The sequence below is a fragment of the Lissotriton vulgaris genome, unplaced genomic scaffold (genome assembly GCF_964263255.1).
Source record: "Lissotriton vulgaris unplaced genomic scaffold, aLisVul1.2 SCAFFOLD_1338, whole genome shotgun sequence".
NCBI lineage: Eukaryota > Metazoa > Chordata > Amphibia > Caudata > Salamandridae > Lissotriton > Lissotriton vulgaris.
In genome coordinates, this window is record NW_028252763.1 from 302501 (window position 1) to 310007 (window position 7507).

Genomic DNA, 7507 nt, shown 5'->3' on the forward strand with positions numbered 1-7507 from the left:
CATCTATCGCCCTCACTCTATCTATCGCCCTCACTCTATCTATCGCCCTCACTCTATCTATCGCTCTCACTCTATCTAACGCCCTCACTCTATCTATCATCCTCACTCTATCTATCGCCCTCACTCTATCTATCGCCCTCACTCTATAGATCTATCCCCCTCCCTCTTCAGATCTATCGCCCTCACTCTACAGATCTATCGCCCTCACTCTACAGATCTATCACCCTCACTTTATCTATCTATCGCATAGCAACAGCATCACTCAGGGGTACCACAGCATCACTCAGGGGCACCACAACATCACTCAGCACCACCAAAGTATCAATCTGTGCAAACATTCAACAACAACTGGTTCAAATATGTTCTCTCAATGTTTCAAGCTTAATTACAAATGTCACAAAAATGTTGATATTTCCCATCTGTTCTTATATTTTAGTCACAATAAAGTACACTGAACATAATCTTCACAAAAGTTAATTACAAAAGTTTAAGCTATTGCCATTATAAATCACGATAACTTTTATTTAAGTATTAATTATTTAAAAAAAAACATTGTTATTTGAAAAATCAATACTTCTTAGTCACGTAAATACAAAACAAGTTGCATTGAAAATGCTGTAGGTGGCACATTGTCAAAAAATAAAAGTATTAGCATTGTAAATGACAAAGCTATTAATTTCACCATTTTCAAAAATAACACATAAATAACAAATTTGTCATGTACAAGACAAATAACTCAAACTTTCATAATGCGAGACCTATTGCATTGCAAATGCTTGTTTTTTTAATTTTCTAATTTTCATACATCTTTTTTTCGTTATATCTACTGCTGTACGTGCGTATGAACATATTGGGGTAGATTTCCTTGTATTGCATTTTTTTCAGGCGCTCTGAGCATAATAATAATAAACCTATCTCACACAGCCATTGATAGCAGTGTTCAGTCAGACTTGATTCATATCACATACCACGGAATGAGCTCAGACGTTGAGGTTTTAACCAGCCCTTTCTTTCCCGCATTGCCCACGCCGACGCCGCCAAACGTGTTAAGCCCTGATAGCATTGTCCTCTGATTTAGACAGCACACACTGGGTTTTATTGACAGTCCTGACACCCATCTAAAATAGAAGCCGCGGATGTCTTGCTTCCAGAGAGCCGAGCTATTTGAACACAGATAAGAAATAAAACAGCTCAAGATTCTTTCAGCGGGTGCTCGAGAGCCGAGATGAATTTGTTAGGTCGATCCCCTTAATATAGGTTTTCTTCCGGGATGTGTCTTGATACGGGATGAAATAAGAACGATATAGTTACAAAGATTGTGAAATTCTGAGAATTGTGTTTTGCATCATGTACCCTCCCCCACCCCCCCAGATGCGTAAGATGCACAGGAGATGTGCGTCGTGGTTCGCCCAGCACTGTGTTCATGGTCCGATCATTACATTAATTTTATTGTCGTGATAGCATCTGTGTCATCGAGGACGGTAACGTAATGCTTATTGATCGCTATTCTTTTTTGAAAGCTCTGCTGTTATTGGACAGAAGGGCCCTGCCAGCGCAGGCTCACACTCCTGCTTTTGTTCACCTCGCAACCCCACAAACCAATTGTCAAACTGTCTGTCTCCATTCATGTTTACAGAAGGGGGTTTTGTCTGCTGGTCCATATTCCTCATAACTAAACGGTACGGTCCATTCTTCATCCTACCATTACTCATCGTACTGTTCCATCATGGCGGCGTGTCTATGTGGAGACTTTCTTAAAAGGTTCTTCAAAAACCACGTTTTTTTCTGAAACAGCAGTATATAACCACTCTGTGGGCAGTGCTTCACAAAATAGAAATACAACTGCCCTACTCCATGACGTCACCAGGTTCTTGTTTTCTGTGTTATCCTATAAGGTCCAGCCTTCCAAATCTCAGTCCTATCAGCTACAGCCTTGCAAGGTAATTATCAGAATCTACCAGTTCTACTGGCCGCAGGCCTTCCAGTTCAAGCTGTTTGCAACCGCCTATTTAACAACACCGGTTTGACAACTCCATGCAGGGCCGGCTTTAGCGCTGGCGGAGCCGTGTGATAATCATTTTTGGCACCCCCACACCCCATGACCGCTTCCTCGTATTCTCTTCCCACCACCAGGCAAAAGTGCCCCTCATCTCTCCAATCATATGTTATTACTAAACACAGTGCCCCCCCTGAGGTCAGCGCCCCCACTCCACAAGTCAGCGCCCAGTGCAGCCACACCAGTTGCACAGCCCTAAAGCTGACCCCTACTCAATGTTTGAATCAATCCAGCCGAAAGAACTGACCATTTAATCCAGATAGTACTTGGAACCCCCAAACTTTTTGTAGCCACAGTGCAGGAAAGGTATGTAATTTGCGCCTCTTGGTCTTGGCCCAACCAATGGCACCGCTGCATGCCATAAGCGCCCGACTGGGCCATGTTTCTGCTTTGAGGAAGAGACGACTGCCTGGGCATCTCTTGTTCCTGAGATTAGAGGTAAAATGGAACCAGTGGCCCAGCAAATCCAAATGCTTCCTCTGTGCCGTGCCTGTGATCCTCATTCACTTCCCTTGCCTTTTCAGTGCGTGATCACACAAGCACCTCCCCGGCAGGACTAAAGTCCAACCCTTACACATCAATTCTTAATATTGACTATAAGGAGGGGCACGTTCGTTTCTGTACCTAAGGGTCCATGGCTCTGTATTCACTTTACCTGTGTCATTACTGTCACGTCCCTGAGGTTATGGGTTTAGAGTTACCTTTATAACCCATCACATTTTCATTGAGGAATTTCGTGAGATTTCCTTAATTGGACAATTTGACAAAACATTCTGAGGAGGGAGGATCACTCCCTTTCCTTTTGCAGGGTTGTATTTAAATTCTCTATGGAGTTGAGCAATGTTTCTGACCCAATGTTATTGAAACCTCGCCATTTGCCCTCATGTTTACAATAAATTAATTGATGTAGAGCTTACAACTTCCTGCAAAATTCTATCGATTTTCACCAATGTTACTGGACTACAGTAGTTTAAAAAACACTGCTGTGCGTAAATTTGCCAGAAAAGCCTAGGAAAAAAACCCATCACACCTCCAGTACGTGTGGTCAATGTCTGGTCTACTTTGCTTGCAATGCATAAATTACTGCTATTTTTTCAAAATATTAGTTGTGGTGGAACGACAAAAATACCTTACAAATTACCCAAATAGATAATGTTCTCGTTTTATACATCGGACAATAACATTTCACGTCACGCCCCCTCGCCCACTCAACATCCCTTTTCTATTATTGTTGACATCGAGGGCAATGCCCTTCAAAACACATGCTCCCGGCTACAGGCCTGCCGAAAAAATGAACGCCTATAGGAAGGATATTGTTTTCTTCATTGGAAGGTTGATCGGAATATTAAAAAGATAAATGCTACTGTAATTTGTATTTATTAAGTAATATCACAGGGTGTGTTTAGAAAAGTATCTTAAAATGTAGTGCTTAGGGTTTTTAATGTTACTTTTGCCTCTATACGTACCTTTGGATAATCTTCAGAATCTAGGATTCATTTGCATAAAAAATGTGTTGTTACCATGGATGACAGAAAGCAGCACAAAAGTGTCAGAAAATGTGTGCGCCATTAGATCCTCAGCTTTCTAAAAGCATAGTGTTAAAAGCCAACATATTTGTCAATACTTGGTTTTGTGCAAAGGTTGAATATTGAAACATGAATAATTATGACATAGAGGCCCTGTCTTGTCTAAAGCACAACATACATTAGATCATTTGATTGACGGTAATTTCATCACAAAATCACATACATTGTTTTATAAAGAATTGATTGAACTGTTCAATGCAGCAGGTATCTAGTATATAAACACAGATGACCTGAATCACAAAGGTAAGCTTACACATTTGAGTAAGTTTACTACTTTAACTTTTCGATAGTCACAAACTATGATTTAGTACTAACTTTATGACTGTGGAGACTCCACTGTCGGGGCGGAGAACTCTGCACATAAGAAAGATAGGCCTATCTTACTACACACAGAGCAAGAAAAGAGATAATGTATACTAAATTGCATTCTGTTGTTTAATTTTTTTATCCTCTCTAATGCTAAGGCCTTTTCTACCGAAACCAAATCCACACAATCTAATTAAAGGAAACAAGCTGCTTCTCCACATCTTTCACATTGAAAATGGTGGTAGCTCAAAAGCCTTCATTGTCCACAATTCCAGAGGAAATTCACTCTGTTCATGCACCTATCAATGCCAGCAGTAATGATATCAAAACTATTCAAATAGACTTAGCGGGCTTATCAATGAGAGTATCTGACAAATCTAAAATAGAACAAAGAACTGAAATTGCAGCCCAACTGCCTCCAATGAAAAATACTCTAGGAATTGGAAAAAATAAATAGGCTATATAAACTAAGCATTTCTAATTTACCTGAAAATGTTGAGGCATTAAAATGGTGAGCTTATCTGTATCATATTGCAAGGATGCTCAAAAATATTTTTGCAGAATAAGAATAGATTGAAGTTGATAAAGCACATTGTATTCAATTGCAGCATAAAACACATCAAACTGAGACTAAACAAGTCATCTTCAAGGTCCAGGAGGTCCCCGTCTCAATATGACCAGGAGGGTGTCATAGCAAATACTGTCCCTTTTGGTTAAAGGGACTCATCAGAATTTTGCAGCAGACACAGTAAATATCCTTAGAGAATTTGCTGTGTTGAGACTCAGACTGAAATACAAATATAGTTCATTCCATCAGTTTACAGTTAGAATATGGAAGAATGATATTTGAAAGCTGGTCTGTGGGGCAGTTGTGGCACCTTTGCTGGCCTTGTGAGGAGGCTGTGTCCTCCTTGAGTCTCCCGACCCCAGCCATTCTAGGGGCACTTCCTTGCTCTCATTGTTAGCACCATCGCCTGGACACACATTCTGGTGGAACTTCATGTTCCAGAGTGCAACACCTGTTTCCCTCCAACAGTCAGCTGAGAGGGAGGAGACAGCTATGCCCTCATTAGCGCTGACAAGATCCCGTGGCCCGTCGTTGCCTGTCATTGACAGAAAGAGGCAGGACAGGGAGGGCCACCTCTCTTTCGTTTGTGGTTTGGCAGTGGATCTGGTGTTGGGACCGTCTAGAGAATATTGCAAAATCTTTAAGGTACTGTCTACATCTTTTGACCCCCACTGATCGTTAAAACTATTAATGGACTGGCTGTTTGGATTAACTGGATTTGTTATCTATTACGTTTTATTATATCCCTGTACTGTTATATTTTGTATAGTGTCCATTAGTCAAAACCCACATTGAGGCCAAAGGAAGGTCCTAGCATATGCGTTGGGAGGATTATCTATCATAAGGGGTCTGGCTGTACAACCTAGGAATATGGGAAAAAGAAAGACACCAGAAAGAAGTGGGGAAGGGGGTGAGGTTGGTGGGAATAGAACAAGTCTGGGTAATAGGGGTAAAAAAGCCAAGACGCTTCAAAAACATGCAGGTAAAAACTGTGTATTAGATCATATCGATACCCTAATTAGTGAGTGCGATGGGATTCTAGAGTCTGCGCCAATTACACAACCCACCTGTACTACAACCCCCCCCCCATGTCTGATCCAACAACCTAATCTTGCTACCCCTGCAATGTTTCGTAAAACAAACAATAATAGACCGCCCACCAACTATGATGTTGGGGAAAGGGAAAACAAGGGAGTATCTCATACAAACACTAGTCCGAATAAGTCTAAGGCAAAGTCTAATGCTGAACAGATAGTCCCTACAATAATCTGCACTAACAGATTTTTGCCTGTGATAGACCAAGCTGAATACGATAAAGGAGGGGGTAAAAGGCTACAGGTTGTACAGACAACACAGGCATCATCTAAGCAGAGTAAGGATGTAGTGCTGGGCACCAATGTGGAACATCAGGACATGATTCAACAAGTCGCTTTGTTAAGACAGGAAGTGGGGTCGATGAGAAGGTTGATAGAGGATCTAACCTTGACGGTTAAGTTATTAACATCTAATCCACTTCGAAGTGGGAGTGCAAAGGCAATGAAAAATAACTGCCTAGTACGTCCGAAGGGTGCCATCTCTGCCATTCCTGTAACTTCTCTGGTGGCACCGGTCACCTTTACCATAGACAACAATGCCATTTCCAGCAGGCTACCATCTTCTTCTGGACAGGATAGGACAAATAAAATAAAGACACCACCACTGACGCACAAGTACTCACCAAACTCTATAGCAAGTAATACTAACAGCTCTACAAGGCAGCACTTATGAGGGACGAGACATCACACAGCAGAAACACCCTCCCTTACGCTAAACAGTCACAGTTTGGTTCTCAGCCCGGGCAACAAGAACAACATTCCTCTAACCTATCTAATACCCATAGAATCTTTATGGTGAATGTGAGGCTCTCAGACGAAATTCAAGCCCTCGGTGTACTGTTTCATCTACAACATATCTTGACAGGTGCCAGGGATTATGGAACACATGCAAAGCGGGTAAGCCGTGGCCATCTAGCCTGTGACCCATAGCAGCCCTCGCTGCACCGCGAAAGTGACCCGGCCAAGAGCAAAGTCGCGTCACAGGCAGCAACGTGTGCGGGATGGAGCATGGAGCGGGGACGGGCAGCCCGTCTTGGGGCTTTGGCTGGAGGCGGTGTTTGCGCCCTGCTGCTGGGAGGCGTCTTGCTGGTTCAGTTCATCCTGGGATCCAAGAGGCGCACCGGCCGCAAGACCAAAATCATTGAGATGATGCCGGAATTTCAGAAGAAAACGGTCCACATTAAAGACCCGAAGAGAGTGGAAGAAATTATCTGTGGGCTTATCAAGGGAGGTGCTTCCAAACTACAGGTTATCACAGACTTCGATATGACATTAAGCAGATTTTCTCATGGTGGGAAAAGATGTCCCACATGCCATAACATAATCGACAATTGTAAGTTCGTTACAGAAGAATGTCGGAAGAAGTTATATAAACTCAGAGACACCTATTATGCCATTGAAATTGACCCCAGCCGTACCATTGCAGAGAAGTATCCATACATAGTTGAATGGTATGTAAAGTCGCACACACTACTCATCGAACAGCGTTTACGGAAGGACAAAGTTGCAGAAATGGTTAGAGAATCAGATGTTATGCTCAAGGAAGGATATGAGCTTTTCTTTGATAAACTGAATGAACCAAAGCTCAACGCAAGTAAAAGTATAGAGAACACGGATTCCCTACAAATTAAGTTATTCATTGGATACAGCATGTCAGGGGATGTTGTTCAGTAATAAGGGAAGATATAGTAAAAGCCCGCAGGTGGACCTCACCAGTTCACCACCATGAATGCATCAAGCTAACTATGGCCAGGGCTGATTTAGCAGAAAACCTCTTTGCATTGGAGTTTTGCACCACTTCGCCAGGACAGTAATCTATTCAGTTCAGACGTTCCCCCCAAGTAACAGGAGTGCCCACTTTCCAAGTCAAAGACTACTTACTATGCGGGGAAGTTCC

The 7507-nt window shown here is 42.3% G+C and overlaps 1 pseudogene; it reads left to right on the forward strand.

Moving 5' to 3' along the window:
- Positions 1–6601: 6601 nt before the first annotated feature.
- LOC147662029 (cytosolic 5'-nucleotidase 3A pseudogene) lies at positions 6602–7284 on the forward strand (annotated as a pseudogene).
- Positions 7285–7507: the final 223 nt, after the last annotated feature.